The sequence below is a fragment of the Dipodomys merriami genome, unplaced genomic scaffold (assembly GCF_024711535.1).
Source record: "Dipodomys merriami isolate MVZ:Mamm:240054 unplaced genomic scaffold, mDipMer1.0.p SCAF_37, whole genome shotgun sequence".
In the NCBI taxonomy this organism is placed as follows: Eukaryota; Metazoa; Chordata; class Mammalia; order Rodentia; family Heteromyidae; genus Dipodomys; species Dipodomys merriami.
The window spans coordinates 11565566-11588639 of record NW_027205270.1 but is presented as its reverse complement, the minus strand read 5'-3'; the positions used below and the strand labels follow the sequence as shown (position 1 = coordinate 11588639).

At 36.8% G+C, this 23074-nt stretch overlaps 1 pseudogene; it reads right to left on the bottom strand.

The window, feature by feature from the left end:
- Nucleotides 1-20740: 20740 nt before the first annotated feature.
- On the bottom strand, nt 20741-22103 carry LOC138804581 (heterogeneous nuclear ribonucleoprotein A3-like; annotated as a pseudogene).
- Nucleotides 22104-23074: the final 971 nt, after the last annotated feature.

Sequence of the window (23074 nt, the reverse complement as noted above, 5' to 3'; positions counted from 1 at the left end):
TGGAAAATTATGAAAATTGCATAAAAGCATATATCAAATTTCAAGCAAATGAACAGCGAATACTCTTGGCAGCAGCTACTTTGATAAAGAAAGAACCCTGTGGTAATGGAATTCTGAGCTCAGAAATAATGGTTTCACTGGAGGTGATAATATAAACTAGAGCAAAACTTAGGTCTGCTGGTTTTACATTATTAGCCTCACTGGTTTACCTTCTATGAGTTAAAAAAAATCCTTATTGTGGGGAAATTGCTCTTTCCCAAATGACTGGCTTCTAAATCATGGTCCATTCATTCTTATATGCTAATTTTCCCCTTCAAGTCTGCAAGTTTGAACATTGGGAGGAGACAATTTTCTACTTTTACTTTGCCTAATACTAAATGTATTAAACTTTGTGCCTTTGGCATTGTCCTTGACATTTTGAAAACGTTTTTCTGATTTTTGGCACTAATGCAATAACTCTAGAACTCTTTTGCTTTTTCTATGACTAAGTCATGAATTGGACTTTTTCCCTCTAGGGTTCCCATTGATTTTCTCAATCTCATATGTGATTTTCCTAGGATGAATTTTTACCAACCAATAGAACTGCCTTTTATACTGAGGTCAATGTGAAAGGCTAGACCCTTCCTCTCCTGTATACAATGAATTAAGGAGAACAGATAAGACTAAGCTGCTCACTCAACAGACTGTAACTCAGGCAGCATCAGAGCATGAACTGGTGTTCTCAGATTCACAACTGTGCTTGTTCTGTAGGAAAAAAAAGTACTGTGATAGAGACAGTGGCCGATGGAGTGATGGAAGATTGATAGTTGGTTGATTCAACACACAAGAGCTTGAAGATACTTTCACCAAGATCCCAGGTTTTATTCTCAGAAATGTCTCCAAGCCACTTGCAATGTCAGCCAATAGTACTAATAGGTACTGAAGGGTAATATGTATATACAGTGCATGTGAATTGACAAGGGCTTCCATAATGAAGTGCCACAGACTCGATTCTTGAAACAACAGAGAAGCATTGTCTGGTGGTTCTTCAAGGCTGGATGTCCAAAATCAAGATGCTGACAGAGGGGATTCTCTCCTTGACCTGAAGTAGCCATTTCTGTCTAGGCCTTCACAAGATGTGAATGCCTATTTCTATCTTCCCTAGCTCCAAGATATAATCACATTCTTTGGAGCTGGAGAATATGAAGACCTATAATTTCCTTGTAAAAAGTATATTATCGTTCCAGTTGTATTTTGTAATCAGGTTCATTTTAATGAACTTAGTTATTTGCAAAAGCTTTGTAAATGTATAGAATATCAGTTACTAAAGTGCTGCTTTGTCCCTTTCTCCTTTGTTCACTAATATTGTAGCACATGCTAATATAGGAGCATATTAGAAATTAATGATCCTCATAGTCAAAGTGAATAGATTGAACTCATCCTATCTGCCATCAAATCTGTTCTTTCTTCATTATGCTCTGTCTCTTTTAACAGCAATACCAGTTAACTGGCACTTATTGTTCCAAACTACTGAATCTGATTTCTCCTTTTCTCTCTGTGTACAGTAAAATGGAACTCAAGCACCTCAAACTTACTGTGACTTTGATATGTATCCTTTTCCATTCTAATTTCCTCATTTAAAAATCATGGATAGGGTTGGGAATGTGGCTTAGTGGTAGAGTGCTTGCCTAGCATGCATGAAGCACCCACCCCATAAACAGGAAAGGCTGGAAGTGGTGCTGGCTCAAGTGGTAGAGTGCTAGCCTTGAGCAAAAAAGGAAGCTAAGAGACAACGCCCAGGCCTTGAGTTCAAGCCCCAGGACTGGCAAAAAATGGGTAATAACAGTATCCATTTCATAGAACCTCTGCTAGAGCCATATGCAATGTAAATTTTTTCTTCTTTAGTCATTGGAGGCAGAACTCTGAACTTTAAAAAACTTGAATGAAAATTACCTTGCAATTGAAAGTGGGAGTCTAACATATGACAAAGTAACACATTATGCTAGATCAAAATCTAGAAATTGTATGTACCTGGGCCATGTGAAAAACATGTTCTTCTCCACAGAGCATCCAACCTACATCAATCCATTAAGTGAAGTAAGCCAGGCCCAAAGAAACATAGGTCCCATGGTTTCCCTTATTTGCAATAACTAGTATATGTCTAGGACAAGCAGAAAAGGTCAGATAAGTTGATGTTAGGGTAATGAACCCTAAGGTAAGTATTCAAATGTTTTTTTTTCTTTCATGCAATTGTTTCTAACATATTTATAAGATTATTTCTTTGTTGCTTTCAATGTCCCTCCCCCATGGTATAACCCCTGCTTTCACTGTATTTGATGTTGGTATAATTTGTGGAGGGGAAGGGCAAAAACAAATCATTTAACTAGGGATACAGGTGGACCTATTGCAACAATGAGATGTACAAGTCGTTATGTTGAAAAACAAACTTTACAATCCTGGTTGAGGGGGAGGATCGAGTGGGGAGAGGTGAGGGGAATATGGGAAGGGATGGGAAAGGGAAACAAAGAGGAGGCAACAATGCTTGATAATAAATGTACTCAGTATCTTGCTCATGTAATTGTAAGTCTTCTGTAGAGTATTTTCACAATAAAAAAAATCAGTCCATTGGGTTCAGGCTCAGACACTGTCATGATCTGTGTACCACCTTAGTACTGTTTACTTAGAATTCTTAGTGTTTAGACAAATGTATTACTATATGCCTACAATCCTGGCTATTTGGGAGGTAGAGATATGGCAGATTGAAGTTCTAAGTCAGTCTTGGCAAAATGATAGTCATATCTCTAACAAACTGGGAACAAAGGACTTGGTATGCATGGTTTAAGTGGTACAGTGCCTGACTAGCAAGTAGGAGGCCCAGAGTCCAACCCCAGAATGGTAGAGATAAATAAATGAATGAGTCAATAAATAAAATAAAATTGTTAAAAGTTGAATATTTTGCACTGGTTTCCATAAATAGGTAGCCTATTTAACTTTTCTGTTTCATTGTAACTGCTATGTTCTCAAGTGTCCAATTTTAATTTTTGAAAGATAATATAATACAGTTTTTAGAAAACATTTTAGTCTTCTCCTTATTTCCAAAACTTTTCCCTTATAATATTAAACATAAGCTCAGAATTTTAAACATCCACATGCTATGGACAAACAACCTAGGGCCTGAAGAAATTAATTGAGTTACCAGGGTTTCATAGCTTTATTCATAGCAATAGCTGGGACAGGCAATGCCTTCTGACTTCAGCATTCATTACATAAGAGTCTTCTTCATTTCTTCTGGAAAGTGTTGAATACGAAATCCCCAGGGTTGCAGTTAAATGTTCCATTCTTATTAACTTCCTACATTCCTGCAGTTCCTTTTTTTAGCTCATTCTCTAGGAACCCTCCTTCAACTTGACACCCAGTACTGCTGACTCATCTTCTGTCTACAGCTCCATCTATTTGGTCCTCAGGTCATTTACTCATAATTGCCTAGTCCTCTCTTATCTGATAATTGCAGTTTATGTGTTTTTTTCTCCCCTAAGTGATTTACCCTGAGCTTGCATTTTTAACAAAGTCATCTCAGGTTAATTTTGAGAAAATTCCTATGCAATTTCATTTTTTTCATCCCTCGATTATGATTCTGATCTATAGCTAATCTCCAGATCATTAAAGATGTTCCGGTAATTGGAAAAAAATCTCCATGTTTTTTTCATTAAGTGCTCATCCAACTTGCCCAGGGATGCTAAACTAACTTAAGTTGCTGAGACTTGCCTTATTTGACCAGAAGAAATTCAGAGTAACTCTATGAAAATGTGGCTTCATTTGCAATTATATTAGTCAGAGGAAGGGAAATGGAGAGTATAATGTAACAAGGTTATAATGACCATGTTCATATGGTAAGGTTGATGGCAGCGTGAAGGCTTCATATCAGTGCCACTTCTGCAAGCTGCACAGATTATTTTAGAGAGATGTATGCTGTCTTGTCCAAGTAACACTGTACTGCTGAATTGCTGATTCAGATTCTGTTTGTTAGAGATTGCAGGTGAAGACATACACATTTGCACCAAAAGCTATTTTCTAAGACCCGGGAAACAATATTAAAGCACTTGATCAAGATGCTTGATTATCCTTATATCTGGATCCACTTAGTACCACTTTAAGCAAATACTTCCAGGAATACAGAAATAGACCAAAAATATGTTGAACCAATCATTTCCACCTCCATTAGTTACACTACCCTCTGCCCCTCTTAGGAATATTAAAACTCAGGTGATCTCCTTCCTCCTTTACTTTTGTTAATCTCCATATACAATCAAAATAGCATATCCTGTGGCTTTTTCTCCCAATAAAGTAAAAACGACCCTTCTACACATTACAACCCAGGTTAGTACTTATTCTTAGATAGTCTTTGTGATTATTTTGTTGCTGTGTTTGTATCTATATTTGATTCTGGGTTTTGAGCTTGCTTTACTTGCTTGCTCAGCTGACATTCTACCACTTGAACCATGCCTGCATCTCAGCTTTCTGCTGGTTATTTTAGAGATGGAGTCTAGAGGATTTCCTTCCTCCTTCTTCTCTCCTCCTTCTCCTCCTCCTCTGCCTCCTCCTCCCCCCCTCCTTTTTTTGATTGGGCTCGCTTTGAACCATGATTCTTCAGCCCTCACCTTCCTGAGTAGCTAGAATTATAGGTGCCTGAGCCACTGTCACAAAGCTCCTGTAATAAACTCCTAACTGATTTCTTTACATCTCCTTTGATATCTATTCTCTACACAACAATGAGATTAGATTTTGTGTGTGTGTGTGTGTGTGTGTGTGTGTGTGTGTGTGTGTGTGTGTGTGTGTTGTATTGGGTTTGAGCTCAGGGCTTTATACTCACTAGGCTGACACTGTGACACTTGAATTGTGCCTTCAGTCCCTTTTTGCACTGGTTGTTTTCAAGGTAAGTAGCCAAACTGAGCCGCAGTTCTACCAGTTCTTCCTCACATTACTGCAGACCTGCACATAGGGATAACAGACACACGGCCCAGCCATTGGTTGAGATGGAATCTTGCAAACTTCTTTTTGCCCAAGTTAGACTCAATTGTGTTCTTTTCTTCCCATGTAGCTGATATTGTAGGCTTTCAGTAGTGTACTATTATTCAGCAAATACGTATCTAGCAAGACTGGATTTTTAAATAAGCAAAGCAGATTATGCAATTGCCTTAATTACAACTCCATCATAGTTTTGCATTCTTTTATTTATTTATTTTTTGATGATAGGGCTTTGTGTTATTTGTATACACTTTCCTTATGTATATAGTTCCCCCCTGACTCCTCCCAGCCCAATGTGGAATAGAAAAGAAGGGACTTCCTGTATTGGACATCACATATCTCACTATACTTGTAGGAACAGAAGTATCTAGTAGTTCCTCAGAGGCTATGTACTAAATAAATAAAAGAATCTGTGGATCAGGCTGATAAGTGGCTACCTCTCTTTTTAATTTTTTTACATTTGAATATATTAAGCATTTAAAACATTATTGAAGGCAGGGTACTGGTAGCTCATGCCTATAATCCTATCTACTTAGGATGCTTAGATCTGAGGATCACAGTTCAAAGCCAGCCCAGGCAGGAAAGTCCCCATGAGACTCTAGTATGTACCATCCTTAACTACCACAAAAACCAGAAGTGGTGCTATGGCTCAGCTGAAGAGCTGAAAGACTGCGCCCAGGCCCAGAGTTCAAGTCCCATGACAGACAAAAAAATATATTGAAGTGCTATAATTTAAAATATTTACACCATCTTTAAAATACCATTGTATTCTTCAGTCTTCCAGCTTAGCTGGAAACTTTTACAAATTGCTGGCTTCCTTAGGATGGGATATGATAGAAGTTCTTCTTGTTCCTTTAATTGTATCTAGAGCCCTGACTGATTATAGACACTCCCCTGTCTCTTTTTCCTATTCTCCATTACCCTTGCATAATCAGCAGTACAATTCTGTGAACACTTGTACCTTCTATCAGATTTCAGGCTCTTCTTGTCTTTCTTTTCCCTATAGACAAGTCACTTCTACACTTTTCTAGGCTTCTCTTCCGTTTTTCACTGCACCAGCCCCTTTCTTGGGCCAACCAATACTTGCAAGTCATCATGTAGCCTTTAAGTCCTGCAGGGTTCAGTTGAGCCCAAGTAGAACGTGCTTAGAGTGACTAACCCACAAAAACGTCTCCTGAGCACAGATTCAGGATAAATGTTTTCTCCAAGCTGAGGTTTGCAAGGCTTCAGTGCATAAAGATAAGCACTGTTTTGTAAAAAATAGCTTGTATATTTGTGCTTGCTTGGACTGCCTATGAATTTGTGCTGAGAAAACCATTGCTCAACCTCAGAGAAAAATTGAGCTGCATTTGAATTATTCCCAACTGTTCTTTTATCTTAAAACTTAGCCATTCACTTAGAAGTTAAGAAAGATTGCAACAAGCAGTTGGCAAAATAGCCCTAATGGCAGACATGGGATGTTGAGCACAACTCTGGCTGGTGTTTTTAAGATTTTTAAATGCTTGGTTGCAACTGTCACTTCCATAAGAATTTCATGAAGATTAGTTACGTAAGAAAAAGGCCATCTTTCAAATAACTGAACACAGTATTTTTTCAGGTAAAAGAAGCAAAGAGAAGAATGTTTTCTTTTCCTAGCAAATCTGTCTTGTGTTTTATTTTGTTTCTTTTTCTATTGCTTGATATCATGGCAATTCCATATATATGTGTGCACTCATATATATGCATATATGTATATAAATATGAACACAGAGAAAAGTTGTTGCATTATGTAAGTGAATTATCTCAGGAAAAGGTACTGGGGACTGATTTAAGGCAAAAGGAAGCTTGGAAGTGGTTTGTTTCATGGAGAAAACCATTCCTAATTTTATCTTGGAAAATAAGACAAATGATAACTAATAGCTGAGCAAAAGTCTCTTAATGCATCAAAATTATTTATCTATTTATTTATTTTATGTTTTGAGATCATTTAGGTAACTCAGGCTGACATGTAACTCATTAAACCTCCCTAGTGCTAGGATTACAGGTGAGTAGGTAAAAATTGATGAACTAAAGTCATATAATAGAAGATAAAAACAAAAACAAAGGGGAAATCTTTTCCCCCTTGAGTTTGGCAATAGATCTTTGCATGGTCCTCCTCCAAGCACAAAAAAGAAAATAAAAAAATAAAATGGACTGAATCAAAATTTTTTTGTGTATCAAAAGACATTATCAACAATATGAAAAAATCTTTTAATGCTTCATATTTTTATTTTGTAAAGTAAGTAAGTTAAAAAATAACATTTTTCTTTTGCGGTAGTAGGGTTTGAACTCAGGCACTCATGATTACTCCAAAGGTTCTGTACTGTTAAGTCACAACTCCAGCCCTGTTTTTTGGTGCTTACTTCTGGAGTAAGGTCTTGATTTCTGCCAAGGTACACAGATGGACTTGTACAATAGGAGAAATTATTTACAAATTACATATTAGATAAGGCAGGTCTAGTATGTACCATCCTTAAACAATTCTTACAGTGTGACAATAACAAAAGACAAATAATTTATTTATATAATTACAGGCCCTTGCACATACACAAAGATTCGAAGGTTAGTTCACACAATGGGTCTGTCTCTTCCCAGACAAAGTAGACGGGACTTCGGTGGAGGGTGTAGGAGTACTTAAATGCTATCAGTACTGTGCATGGTTTCCTAGTTCAAGTATAGTGTTAAAGGAGGGAATTATGTCATTCAAGATTTGATAACAGAGTATCTGACAAGTATTTGAGCCTCAATTTCCATTTGTATAAAATTGGAATGAAGAGATGCAGAACTCCTAGAGCTTTTGTCTGAGGAACACTGATACTATTCATGATTTCCATTTTTTTCCTTTTTCTTGAGGTTCAGGGCAGATAGTTCTCAAACAGTTCGAGGGTAGTATTCATTTCTCTACCACCTTGGGGTCTTGGCTAGTTGGTCCCAGTGACTCCAGAAAAAGATAAACACAGAAAACAAAAGTCAGGCAAATTATCTACTTTTCTCCAGTCCCAGAGCCCAGGTATTTGGCCCTGAGTCCAATGACAGAGAAGAAAGTTGGAGATATGGGAGATAACCATAGTATACATTGAAATATTAGCATATATACGCTGTTATGTATATATGAATAAGTAAATACTTTAGAACAGAAGAGGATAAAATGGAAGCCTAATATTTTATGTGCATGCTGGCATAATAGCACAATGATGTAAATGCAATGATATGAATGTAACTGTTACAAGCTCTAGAACTGCAGTCAGGCACACTGAACTATTCAAGGCAAAGAGTGTTTGCGAGAGTAACCCTGGATGGTCTACATCCTTGTGACTCAGGATGTGGTCCACAGATCAGCATCATCAACATCATCTAGGAATATGTTAGAAATTCAGAATTTCAGGGACCTACTTCAGAAGTACTGATTCATAATATGCTGTTAATGCCTCCTGTTATTCCTACCCTTGTGCAAGTTAGGATGCACAGCTGAGTTAGTTTATGCTGCAAGATGATCAAAAGGTAGAAAAAGATGATTCTATACTGCTCTAAGAAAGAATAAATGTTACATATATTTACGTATGTTTCAGTCATCAAATGAGGGTTTTCTCATGCAGTTCTGTATTTGGAGGCAAAAAGGAAACCAACACAACCATGTGCATTTTAACAAGATCCCAAGTGAACTTTCTGTGTATTCAATTTCTAGAAGCAACCTCAGGACTCTTCTCTTTGGGGACCAACTCTACAGAGTCTGTTTCACTGCTGCTTTTCTCTTCCTGCTTTCCTATAACTTTCACATAAAGTTGCTCTAAATGTTTAAAAAATAAGAAGCAACCTTAGGAGCCAGAATCTGAGGACCTAAGAACATTTTTTAGATAAAAGAAGAACAAAAATTGCATATTCTGGTAAAAAAAAATCTTCTCCCATTCTGTGAAGGGCCTCATATCTAAAATATGCTTAGAGTTCAAAGATTAAATCCCCCCAAAACAAATCCTCAAAGAAACAACAACCCAATTAATAAATTGGCTAACGACTTAAAAAGAGACTTCTCAGAAGACAAAGAATGGCCAATAGATGTTCAACATCTCTGGCCATAAAAGAAATGCAAATCAAAACAACATTGAGATTCCACTAACTAACAATTACAGATGCTGGCGGGTATATGGCCAAAAGGGAATGCTACTTCATTGTTGTGAAAATGTAAACTTGTTCAAACACTCTGAAAAGCAGTTTGGAGGTTCCTCAGAAGACTAAATATAGAGCTTCCCTATGACCCAGCAACTCCACTCCTGTGCATTTATCCAATAGAATACAAACAAAACCATACTGAAGTTACTAGCACAGCCCTGCTCATTGCACCATTGTTTACCATAGCCAAGATATGTAATTAGCTCAGATGCCCTTCAGTGGACAGGTGGATCAAGCAACAATGGAATTTTCCTCATTCATCGGAAACAATGATATTGTACCCCTTAAAAAGAAATGGAAAGGATTGGAAAAATTATATTAAGTAAAGTAAGCCAGACCCAAATAAACATAGGTTGCACGGCTTCTCTCATTTTTGGTTGTTGGAATGTGCCTACAAATCTACAAGTAAACATACTGGATGCCAAAATAATACACTGGGAAATGATAAATTATTCAGGTATCTAGGCATTCATACAGAGTGACACCAAAGGAGGATATTCTTATGAGAAGATCACAAAAGCACAAGCTGTATGCATTGGATCATATAGAAAAGTATTTGTAAAAATGAACTCCAGGAAATGGAAACAAAAGATTAATTTATTTTCTTTGTTGCTGTTTTTGTTTTATTTTCCTTTCATCTTGTTTGTTCATTTATCTGTCTTTGAGAGTGTAATGGGGACACAGAACTGGAGGGACAAAGGGTGAACAAATGCAGCAGAAGTACTTACTAGACAGTATTTTGAAAATCAACTCTACAACTTATGGGTGGAGATAGGAGAGAAAACTTGGGAGAGAGTGAGGGAAGGGGTGACATTGTTCACAAAGTAATGTACTCTTTATCTGACTTATGTAACTGCAACCCGTCTGTATACAGATAACTATAAAAATGCATTAAAATTGCATATTCTATTAATTCTGGTGAAAAAAATAGACAACAGATAAACCTATTTTTGAACACAAATGTATATATATAATTGGAAATATTAGTTCAACTGAATAACTGTGGCAATGTAGCTAATAAAAATGTTTGTAACACAACATTGAGTTATCATAGAAGGCTTCTTTGTGCCCTATCATGTATGTCTCTTTTTCAATATAAAGAAGATAATTACACATTTTCTTGCTAACATGCAAGGTTTCGGTGAGCATCAGTGTTTTTGTGATAATGCTTTCAAAAGTATAAATTTTAATTAATTTTGTAATTAGGCTTAGCTTATTTCCTTTCCTTTGCTCTAATGATTATAGAGATTGAGAGAAGTGTGTGGTCATTTCTTCTTCCTTTCCTTCTCCTCCTCTTTCTCTTCCTTCTTCTCCTCCTCTTCCTCCTTCTTCTCACTGTCTCTGAGCTTTATGTTTTGTTCAAAGCTGGTGCTCTACCATTTGAGACACAGTTCTATTTTCTATTTCTTGCTTTTTGGTGGTTAATTGGAGGTAAGAGTTACATGGACTTTCCTGCTTTGGCTAGCTTCATACCTCAACATTCAGATCTCAGTCTCCCAAGCTTCATACCTCAACCTTCAGATCTCAGTCATGAGTCACCACCACCCAGTTGATCATTTCTTTTTAAAAAGTAGCCCTCAAGTGCATATGCATGTATGTGTGTGTGTGTGTGTGTGTGTGTGTGTGTGTGTGTGTGTGTGTGTGTGTGTGTGTGTGTGTGTGTGAAAGTAAGACACTGAAACTCCAAGTGCTATTGCAGGGTTAGTAGCAGCAGCATACTATCGTTTATTCACATTTCGTGAAGCTTCATGTTGAGCTTTTCCATTCTAACATGTGGGTGGTAATGTTTCCTAACACCACCAACATCACATTTTACTTCTGCTTCTGCATTGCCTGCCTCTCTGCTCCAGTCTGAAGGATACAGTAGGGACCATTTCATTTGTGGTTCCTTCCTATGCAAGCTTTTAGATGGTTTCTTTTTCACATCATAAGAAGCTAATTTTGTCATTAACATTTCAGGAAACACCCAGTGGCATTTTAAGTGAAAACAAATTAAAAACTCTGCTGTTTTTAGTTACTCATTTCTCCCAAATTTGAAAAGAAATCACTCTCAAATTACCAAAGTCACATTTTCTCTTTTAAAACTCCCCAAGTTGCTGTCATCCTTTCAAACTCTCTATTTTTGGTTCTTTATACAGAAAGAATTCCACTTTTGGAGCAACAGCAGGGAGAAAATGGAAGCTCTGTGTTCTTAGAGAAAAAGAAGTTCTATAAGACACAAGGAGAATGACTTTCTGAGCACCTGGCACATGCTTCTGCTTTTCTAAATGCTGAAGTTTTAACTATGCACTGAAATTATTTTCTATACAGAAAGTGAACAATGGTAATAATAATCATCAAAATTGGTTGGCCAACTGATGAGGGAACCTTTATCTAGCTAAAATTTTATATGAGCAATATGCCATGTCTTTTTTCTTTACTTTTAAAAGTTATCATTTTATTGATGTTTAATACATACCAAAAATTCTTGTAAGCACATTAATGCATCTTTTAATTCCTCCCACAACAATAATTATGGGAAGTAGAGATCATCACAATAGCTAATTTGCTAGAAAGGAAACATATTGGACTATCTTAAGAAGTAGGTCTCCACATTTAATATGAATTCCATTAAGTATTAATTAATTTAGTCTTAATTAATGAATGTCATATACTAGAACATATGCTTTATTTTATCAAGCAAGCCTGCCCAGCAGGAAACTTACCAGCATTTATTGAGCAGTTAGTGTGCTAGCCACTATGATATAAATTAAATCATTAAATGATTTGATCTTAATAATTACCTATTGGAGGATATATTATGAATAGTCTCATTTGAGGTTATAAAAATCGAAGCTAAAAATGTTAAAGGAACAAGCCTATGATTAGAAAGCCAAGGGCTGATTCAGGTTTTGCAATCAGAGCTGAGTGCTGAGTTCCTGTGGATCCTTGCTTCAAACTTATATGCATAACTCACCAGGGAATCTACTACAGAGGAACAAAGTCACCTCCACCAGCTGACTTGTTTCTGGAACATCTCATTTGAATTCATCTTTCTGTCTGGATAAGAGAAGAAAGAATCTGTGCTTGTCACCAGACTACTGTGGCCTGTAGGGCAATTGAACAATATCTTTTAGGGAAAATTAGTCTTGGTATAGCTTGTAATCATGTTTATTTCACATTAATGTTGTTATGTAGATGTTCTCTTTTTACAATGTATTTTTATTATCTTTACGTAGTTGTACAAATGAGTTGCCATTTTAAAAAGCAGTTTATGAATGCAGTGTATCTTGATCAGTCTCAATTGATACTAATTTTATATAGTAGTCTTCTATTACTAAAATATGTAATACTTTTATTAATATTATATAAAACATATAATAGCCTTATATAATAGTTGCATATTACTAAAATCCCTTAATGAGAATACTTTCAGTGATGATTTAATTTTTATTAAAGACGTATGTCTCTTTTCTTTGTGTTTGTGTTTGTATATGAGAGCACTCGGGTTTGAGCTTAGGACCTTGCACTTGCCAGGCTGGCACACTAACACTGAACCCTGCCTCCAGCCCATTTTCTTCCTTGGTTACTTTCAAGATAGTCTTGCTTCATATTTGAGCACATTCCTGGGCCTGACCTATCTATTTTAGTTTTTTCATTGTATCTAGAGTAACAAGAGAGTGTCATTACTCCCAGCTCTAAGTTGAGAAGGGTCCTTTTCAACCCTTTGGGCTAGTCACAATAAAGCCATCAGCACAAACATGTTCATTGCAGCACTATCCACCAGAGCTGATATATGGAATGATAACTTTCAATGGATGAATGGATCAAAAAATATGGTATATATGCACAACAGAATTTTACTCATTTATTAGAAAGAATGATACTGTACCATTTGCAAGGGAATGAAAAGATTTGGAAAAAATTGAATTAAATGAAGTAAAGCCAGAACCAGAGAAACTAAGATTGTGTGGTTTCCTTAATTTGTGGTAGACAGAATGTACCTATTGGATGGTATGAAATGGGGTTACAAAAGAATTAATGGAAGTATAATAGACTCTAGAGAGAGCTCAAATATCATAACCTTTTAGAAAGACTAGGTCAAAGCCCAACAAAATCAACACGAGGAAATGTGCAAGTGGTCAAGGGGAGAGAAGTAGACTAATGGAAGGGGATGAGGGAAGAAATTCAATGAAGAATTCATTGTATATACTGTTATATGGTGAATCATCCCAGAAGCCACATTTTGGAATATGAAATATTGGAGTCTTTATTATACAGTTAGCAGGCTGCAGGCAGCCTGTTGTTACAAAGGCCTGCAGCCCCCAAATACACATAACACTAGGAAACATGCTAGAGAGGAAAGAAAGAACCAAAACAATACCAACAAGCCAATTCAGCTCTAGTGGAGAGCTGAATTTAGATGCCATGATGACCAGAGATGAGCCAGGAGACAGGACACAGGACTGGATCACGGCGACACTGTGTCATGGTATAATGGCGGCTGGGCTGGTCCAAGCCTAAATAGGGTCCACGCAAGGGGCGGTTGCACAGGAAATTCCCAGGCACTGGACTGACAAATTCAGTAACATATCAGCTAAGTGCCCTCTCCTGCCTCCATGGACCCGGGACCACTCATCACCTGGGAGGCAGGTAATGGCCTGGGGCATTTCTCTCCCCCAGAATGAAGACAGGATACCAGACCCTACAATCTGCTATGTGCAAATATGGCGCAGGCCAGACCTGATGTCCTTACTTCAATACCACAAAATTAAAAGTAAAGGAAGGGGTGTATCGAAGGGAAGTGTTGTCAGGAGTGACACAGATCAAGATTCATTGTACTCAAACTGCTTTGTTATATGGCACTTTCTTTATACAACTATTTAAAGACAACATAAAAAGAATGTATATATGCACATATATTTCAATATTGCTATTAGTTGAGTTAAAAAATGCATTGGGTACCTACTTACCAGTACAAGGTTTGAGATCTGATTATTACAACCGCATAAAAGTGTTTGCATTGACTCTGATTTATTTAAATCAATACCCCAGAACCAAGAATCAAATAAAAAATGTAAGAAAAAAATGTCAACTTTCCATTGGAAAAAAAAAGAAAAACAAAGCCATGGTCCTCCCAATCTTAGATTCCCAAGTTGCTAGGATATAGTTGGCAGCCATCATCACCCAGGTTCAAAATACATATATCTTAATTATTTCTTTCTCTTTTTTTTCTCCCTTGCCTTTTCTGTACTTTCTATTCCTTTCCTTGGCATCCCCCCACCCCCCGCCCTGATTTAGGGCTTGAACTCAGGTCTTGAGCAGTGTCCCTGGGTTTTTTTCCTCAAGGCTACCACCCTACCACTTTAACCACAGCTCCAGTTCTTTCAATTGAAGAGCCTCATGGACTTTCCTACCTAGGCTGGCATTGAAACATAATTCTTAGATCTCAACCTCTGAGTAGCTAAGATTACAAGTGTGAGCCACTGGTACCAGGCCTAACTATCCCTTTCTTTATTGCTGACTAGTTATTCTCTTCTTGTTGTTATTTTTTTAAGTTATAATAATAAGCATCTCTTCACATATAGCTACTCCTACACCACTGACTTATTAATGCACAGGAAATGTATCTAAGAGTGAACTTGGGGATTTGGATATTTCAATCATCTCAATGAACTGTCAAATGATTCTCTAAGCATTTTGTACCAATTTCGACCAGGTACTCCTGACTCACCATGCTTCCCTATGAAGTAAAGAATTAAAATAAAAAAGAAGCACTTGTTAATTATATGGGTGAGAAATTCCATCACATTATTATAATATTTTGTGTTTAATTATGAGATAAAATATTTTCATCCAATTAATGTATGATAATAAAACTTTATTTTTTCCACTATCTGGCAGTCAATAAATCTCTTTATACAATAATTTTCAGTTCTTATTTTCTGCCTGATAATATTTTTAAGTATATTTATTATAATTGTACAGATTTATAAACATAAACACATATATACAGTATACAATGGTCAAATGAGAGTCATGCACATTTCCCTCACAAGTATTTATTTTTTTTATTAAAATGTAATTTTGACTAAAACATAATAATGAGAGTTAATAGTTAATTTTGTAGTATGGTGATACAAATGTTGTTGCTTGGCTTTTTTGAGACAGGACTCACTATGTAACCCAAGCTAGCCTGGAACTCACTTTGTGGCCCAATTTGGTTTCAAAGTTGCAATCTTTCTACCTCTATTTTCTAAATGCTAGGATTATAAGCATGCATCACCACATCTGATCAATTGAGAGTATTTAATGTTTCCACTTCCTTATGATTACTTTGTGTATAGAGGTGTCAAGTTCTTCTAGTGATTCATAACATTTATATTAGATTATTGTGAACTATACAACCATTTTATTGACTGTTCTGTAAAACACTAAGACAATATTTCTTCTCTCTGTATTTACTACTTGTTTTCCAACTCTCCTTTATTTCTTCCTCTCCTCATTTTCAGCCTATTATAATTTCTATTATATATTTCACTTAATTTTTACTATCAGCATATGATAGAAAACAGGCAGCTTTTATCTTTCCGTGTCTGATTAATTTTCATGTGGCGTGATCTCCAGTGTGATCCGTTCTTGCATGAAAGGCTATAATTTTGGATCATAAATGTCCCCCAGAGATCCATGTGGTAAAAGATTAGTCTTAAGAGTGGTGCTACTGGCAGCCTTTTAGCCACAGGGAATAGTGGGAAGGCTTTGGGTAATTATACACCTGCCCTGGAAGGGGATAGTAGGATCCAGCCACATACTCCTCTACTCTTTTCTTCCTGGTTAAGAAGTGAATGATTTTTCCTCTAGCCCATGCTTCTGCCATCATATGCTACTACAGGCTCAACATAACAAGCCTAATCAATCATGAATTTAAACCTCTGAAACTGTGAGCCAAATTAGGCCTTTTGTCTTTACAAGTGAATCATTCAAGTAGTTGTTAGGCAAGAAGCTGACCAACACATGGTAAAATATCATAACTTTTCTGTCTGAATAATATTTCATCACCACATTTCATTCATTCATGGGCTTTTAGGTCAATTGCATATCATTACTAGTGTAAATAATGCAGATGTGTGTGTGTGTGTGTGTGTGTGTGTGTGTGTGTGTGTGTGTGTGTGTGTGTGTGTGTGTGTGTGAAGGCATAGCTAGTCCCTATGGTAATAATCCTATTTTCAGTTTTTTGGCAATATCTATTATCGTTCTCTATGATGGTTTATTAACTTATATTCTTACCACCAATCTTGTCATCCTTTCCAATGTGGTTAATTTTTGATGTTTTCAAATAATACACATTCTAACTGAAATGAGATGACTTCTCATTGTGGTATTTGCTAGTATTTTCCTGATGGCTAATAAAATTGAGCACTTTTTTCATGAGTCTGTCGACCACTTAATTCCTTCTTTGGAGAGCTGTCCGTAGCATATTTTTTGCCCTGCCCCAGGACTATGCACTTGCTAGGCAGCCTCTCTATCACCAGAATCACAATACCTCACTCTTTGTGTTCTGTTGTTTATTTATATTTTTAAGTAAGAGTTCACTTTTTGCATGGATCAGTATAGACCATTTTACATTAACCCAGTTCCTGAGATGACATGTACACTCACCTCATGGAGAATTACTTTATTTAGTTTTTTACTATTGAAATAGGGTCTCATGATCTTTTTGTTCCTGGACTAATGAAGCAACCATGTCCCTTGCAACTTATCTTCCCATGAAACATGGCATGACAGACATGTACCACTGCTTCCAGTAATGGGATTAAAAGAGGGCTCTCCAACAAACCATTGTCCCTTGTTCTCAGTTTCTGAAGAAGCTTGTATTATGAATGTGAGCCACTGGTGCTTGGATCATTTTGTTATTTTTCTTTCTTCCTTCCTTCCTTTCTCTCCTTCCTTTCTTTCCTTCCTTTCTTTCCTTCCTTCCTTCCTTCCTCCTTCCTTCCTTCCTTCCTTCCTTCTTTCTTTCTTTCTTTCTTTCTTTCTTTCTTTCTTTCTTTCTTTCTTTCTTTCTTTCTTTCTTTCTTTCTTGTTTGCTTGCTTCCTTTCTTCCTTCCTTCCTTTCTTTCTTTCTTTCTTTCTTTCTTTCTTTCTTTCTTTCTTTCTTTCTTTCTTTCTCTCTTTCTTTCTTTCTTTCTTTCTTGTTTGCTTGCTTCCTTTCTTCCTTCCTTCCTTTCTTTCCTTCTTTCTTTCTTTCTTTCTTTCTTTCTTTCTTTCTTTCTTTCTTTCTTTCTTGTTTGCTTGCTTCCTTTCTTCCTTTTTTGTATGTTTTTTATTGTAAAAATACTATACAGAAGGGTTACAGTTACATGAGCAAGGTAATAAGTACATTTCTTATCAAGCATTATTGCCTCCTCCTTTGTTTTCCCCCTACCATCCCTTCCCTCCCACCTCCACAACTACCCCCTACTTGCCTCCTCTGTTTTTCCCCTTTTTTCCCACCTCCACAACTACCCCTCACCAAAGTTGTAAACTTCATTTTCAACATAATGTCTTGTATATCTCATTATCTAATTGTTACAATGGGTCAACCTGTATCCCTATTTAAGCATTCTGCTTTTTCCCTTCCCCTCCCCAAATTAGAGAAGTGTATGTGCAAGAAGCAGAGCACCAACATCAAGTACAGTGAAAACAGGGGTTATACCATGGGGGAGGGACATACAAACAAAAAAATCATAGCTAAGATGTGGAACCAACCCAGATGCCCCTCAATAGATAAATGGATCAAGGAAATGTGGTATATATATCCATATATATATACATAGATGGATATATATATCCATATATATCCATGTATATATAGTGGTATATATATATATATATATATATATGTATATATATTATGGAATTCTATGCCTCCATCAGAAAGACTGGCATTGCCCCATTTGTTAGGAAATGGAAATACTTGGAAAAAATTATATTAAGTGAAGTAAACCAGGCTCAAAGAAATATAGGTCCCATGGTTTCCCTTATTTGCAATAAGTAATATTTGTGTAGGACAAGTAAAAAAGATAAAAAAAACTATGTACATATGACCATATAAGATGATGTTAAATGAAATGAATCCCAAGATAGGGACACAAATATTTTTTTTCTTGCTATTGTTTCTAACGTATTTATAATGTATCATGTGATTTTTTTGTTTCTTTTTTCATTCTCTTTTTTCTTTTTTTCTTTCCTTCCTTTCTTTTCCCTCCATCCTTCCCTTCAATCCCTTCCTTTCCCTTCCTTCCTTCCTTCTTCCTTCCTTCCTTCCTTCCTTCCTTCCTTCCTTCCTTCCTTCCTTCCTTCCTTCTTTCCTTCCTTCCTTCTTCCTTCCCTCCCTCCCTGTCTTTTCCCTCCTTTCTTTCCTTTATTTTTATTTTGCTTTAGACAATGAGTAAGGATTGCTGCTGTTCATTTAATAGCTCAGTCAGTGTTATATCACTGAAAATAGTGTATTATGACTCTCTAACAGGTAGATTTGAATCTCACATATTTAATACTATCCTGCAAAATATCATAGTTTTATATACTCCACCATTGTACAGAAAAGAAACCCACAGTTCCAGAGAAATGTGCAGTGACTTAAGATTTATATAATTAATGTGATATTCCAGTTTCTAGGTTCCTAGTCTCTGAAAATATACCATGTTCACTTCCTTGCTCCAACAGTTCAAAGAGGACTATTTTCTGGTTAATGGCAATAATAAATTACAGCAGCAGCCATAACTACTACCACTACTACTAGAAATAAAGAATATTTACCCTGATGTATTAATCAGGAGTCTCTAGAGAAACACAATAGGCGGAACATATTTAGATAGATTACTTGTTAAGAAAGTGACTCACAGGATTCCACTGGACTGTGGGAGCTTGGCAGATTCCACAGCAATTGGGTATGTGGCAGGAAGAAAACCCAGCAAAAGGGCTATCTGCTGGCACAATTCATTTTTGTTAAAATTGCTTTTGTTCTTTGAAGGCATAGAGTCATCTGCTACACTCAATGTCCACTCATTTAAATACTGATCCTATCCAAAATAGGAAAAAGAAATCCAGAATGTTCCTTAATAGGGTTTGACTATATATCTGGACACCACAGTTCTGCTAATTTCAGAAAGTGATCCATTACACCTGGTAACAAGATTAAACTAAAGTTAACTCACTTAAATTTTCTTAGCTGTTATTTTAAATGGGATATAAATATTCAGACATACTACAACAGATTTCTCTCTCCAGAATCCCATTCCATCTGTGCAGTTATTGTTGTTGTTGATGATGATGATGATGTGATGTCAATGTCATTGTCCTCTACTTTCTTGTCTTGATTATAATCAAGATTAAAGATATATTGTTTACCTTGAGTTCTTAGGAACTATTTTCTGCCCGAACTGATGTTACTCTTTGTCTTCCTCTGGGGATTTTGTACCTCTTTCATTCAGAGTTCAGCAGCCACAATGAAATTAAGATGATGGATGTGAAATGGAAATTTTCCGGTTCAAATACAATTATACTCTTTTCAGTGCTTTATTTTTTTATTTTTGTAAATATTCATTCAGCAGCCTTAGGCAGCAGAATTAATGATAATAATTTTGCCTTGAACAAAGGAGGAGACAAATACTGTAATTATATAAAGTACAAATCAAATCACCTAATTAAGTAGAGAAGGAAAATCTGCAATAATTGCCAAGGTATAGGCCAGTTAACAATGCACAGTAAAAAGACCTATAATTTTAAGAAATACACCAATGCCTGATTTATCAAGAGGCAAGTGTAATAAACAAATGTATTTTTACTGAAAAAATACAAGCTTCATCTGCACTAAATTAACCCCAAATGACTCCTCAGGTGTCAAATTACAGACTTTGCTCTCTTTGTTTCTTCAGAGAATACAAAAAAAATGAAATTATTTGTTCAAAGCAAAAGAACCTTAATACTTAATTACAGAAATTTAAATAATTCTTTGTGAATATCCAGACTCCAGGAAGCCACTGTTATTACAGCTAACCCATAATATCTACATTATGTACAAACTCTCAGCTGATATTTGGTTCATACAATTTTCTTCAATACCATCATTGATGCTGAGTCGTTATGAATGATCCAGTTATTCCCCATGAGGATTGACTTTGTCTACCTAAGACTACCTTTACTCTCTATCTTTACTCTCCCTTTCTATCAGTCTTTTCTTTCTCTAAAAGTTGCTAATCTCATTTGTTATGTTCCTTAAAATTATATTGTCCATACGTTCAATTTCTTCCCAATTCCTTCCAAATCCCTCATAGATTTTTTTTTTAAATTACTCTTTTAAAGGAATTTCCAGTGACTTTTTTTTTGAAAAGTTAAAAATTCCTTAATTTTTTATTCCTGGTACCACTACCATAATTTACAGGGCAATATACCTGACATAATAAAAAGAAAAAGAAAAAGCTACAACAGATCCTCAGGAATGTACATCTAATTGACACTACATTGCATTAATCAATAGCTGCACTTTTTGCAAACTGTGGCTATGACAATCCTGACCAAGAAAGCTTTCCTGTTTAAGCTGCAGTAACTTTTCTGGCTATGGATCATCGTTCTTTCTGTGGCAGATTTTTACAGTTCCTCTAATGCATTTGGGACGACTGTCTCAAAGTAACCTGCAGCTTTCCTGACAACTCCTCGCTCTCTCTCCTGCTACGAACTGTAGCCCTTTTTCTGTTGTTTTTAAAACCTTCTGCTACCATATCCACCACTTCCACCACCAGATCCATAATCACCACCATATGGACTGCCAGAGCTTCTTCCACCAAAACTGCCCCCTTTCATGGGTCCATAATTCGATTGCTGTTGTCCACTGTAATTTCCAAAATCATTATAGTTACCGCCACCAAAATTTCCTCCTTCATTGTAACCATCATATCCTCCTCCTCCACCACCATATCCACCACCTTGGTTTCCATAACCTGGTCCACCACCACCATAGCCTCCTTGATTACTATAACCAGGACCACCACCATAGTTGCTACCATCACCTCCAAATCCACTGTATCCACCATCATCACCTCCTCTATAGCTACCTCTGCTGCCACCACTTCCACCACCATAGCCTCCTCTTCCACCAAAGTTTCCACCACGTCCAAAATTACCTCTACCACCTCCAAAATTTCCTCCACGACCCATAAAGTTGCCAGATCCACCTCCACGACCTCTTTGTGATCCAGTAGACTGCATCTCTTGTTTAGAAAGGGCCTTTTTCACTTCACAATTATGCCCGTTAATAGTGTGGTATTTCTTTTTTTTATGTTGTGGTTTTTTTTTTATTTATTTTTTATTTTTTGTGAACACACTGTACAGAGGGGTTACAATTACATGGGCAGGTTAATGCGTACATTTCTTATCAAGCATTGCAATAGTGTGGTATTTCTGAACAACAATTTTATCAACTGTGTCATAATCATCAAAAGTTACAAAAGCAAATCCTCTCTTTTCTGCCAGTCTTCCATAACTTCTATGGTTTCAATCTTGACATGTTTTTCAAAGTAGTCTCTCAAATTACATTCTTCTGTATCTTCCTTAATACCACCAACAAAAATTTTCTTCACTGTTAGATGGGCTCCTGGCTTCACAGAATCCTCTCTAGAAACCGCTCTCTTTGGTTCCACAACACGCCCATCAACCTTGTGGGGTCTAGCATGCATGACTGCATCCACCTCTTCAACACAAGAATAAGTCACAAAACCGAAGCCCTGGAATGTTTTGTCTGAAGATCTCTCATTACCACACAATCTGTGAGTGTGCCCCATTTCTCAAAATGTTCTCTTAAACTATCATCTGTAGTTTCAAAGCTCAGACCACCAATACACAGCTTCTGCAGCTGCTCTGGTTCCTTTGGATCATGGCCCTCCTCCCCCCAGCGACGGCAGCGAAGGCCTGAGTCGGGCTGGGGGCAACCAGGCGGCAGTTTTACCTCCATTTTGAGACCACACTCACCTCCTCCAACTCGAGTTCAATCTCCAGTGACTTTTTTTTGTCTGTTGTGGGGCTTGAACTCAGGGCCTGGGCACTGTCCCTGAGCCTCTGTGTTCAAGGCTATCATTCTACCACTGAGCCACAGGACCACTTCTAGCTTTTTCTGAGTAGTTTATTGGAGGTAAGTGTCTCACCGACTTTCCTGCTCTGGCTGGTTTTGAACTGTGATCCTCAGATCTCAGCCTCTTTTTTTTTTATTGTGAAAATACTGTACAGAGGGGTTACAATTACATGGGCAAGATAATGAGTACATTTCTTATCAAGCATTGTAGCCTCCTCCTTTGTTTCCCCTTCCCATCCCTTCCCATCCTCCCCCGCCCCCCTCACCCAATCCTCCCCGCCCCCTCCCCCCACCCACCAAAGTTGTAAAGTTTGTAGCTAGGATTACAGGTGTCAACCACTGGTGTCCAGTTTCCAGTGACTTGTTTATGGCCAAATCAAATGTTTATTTTTAAATTATTTCCCTTCTCCAATTCTGTGTAACAATGAAGGCTACTCAGAATTATTTATATCTTCAAATTCATTCCTTTTTTTAGTTTTCCTTAAACTATATTTATGTCCTGGAACCCTTTACTCCATTTGTCTGCGTTTTCTTTACTCATTTTTGTCCTTTAGTGAAAAAGGTACTAGTTTTCCAGGATACTGGAATTCCAATCTCAGTTCTGTTTTCTCATACTTATCCAAGAAAAATTTGCTTTTTTTGTGGTTTTTAGCTTCTATGTTGTAAGACGGACAAGGTGTAGGCTACATGATCAGATTATTACTACATTCTACAAAGCCTTGGTTCATTTCAGATTTCCCAGATACTACCAACATTTCCATCATGTTTTAACAGCTACCCTCTTATCTGATTTATGATTGA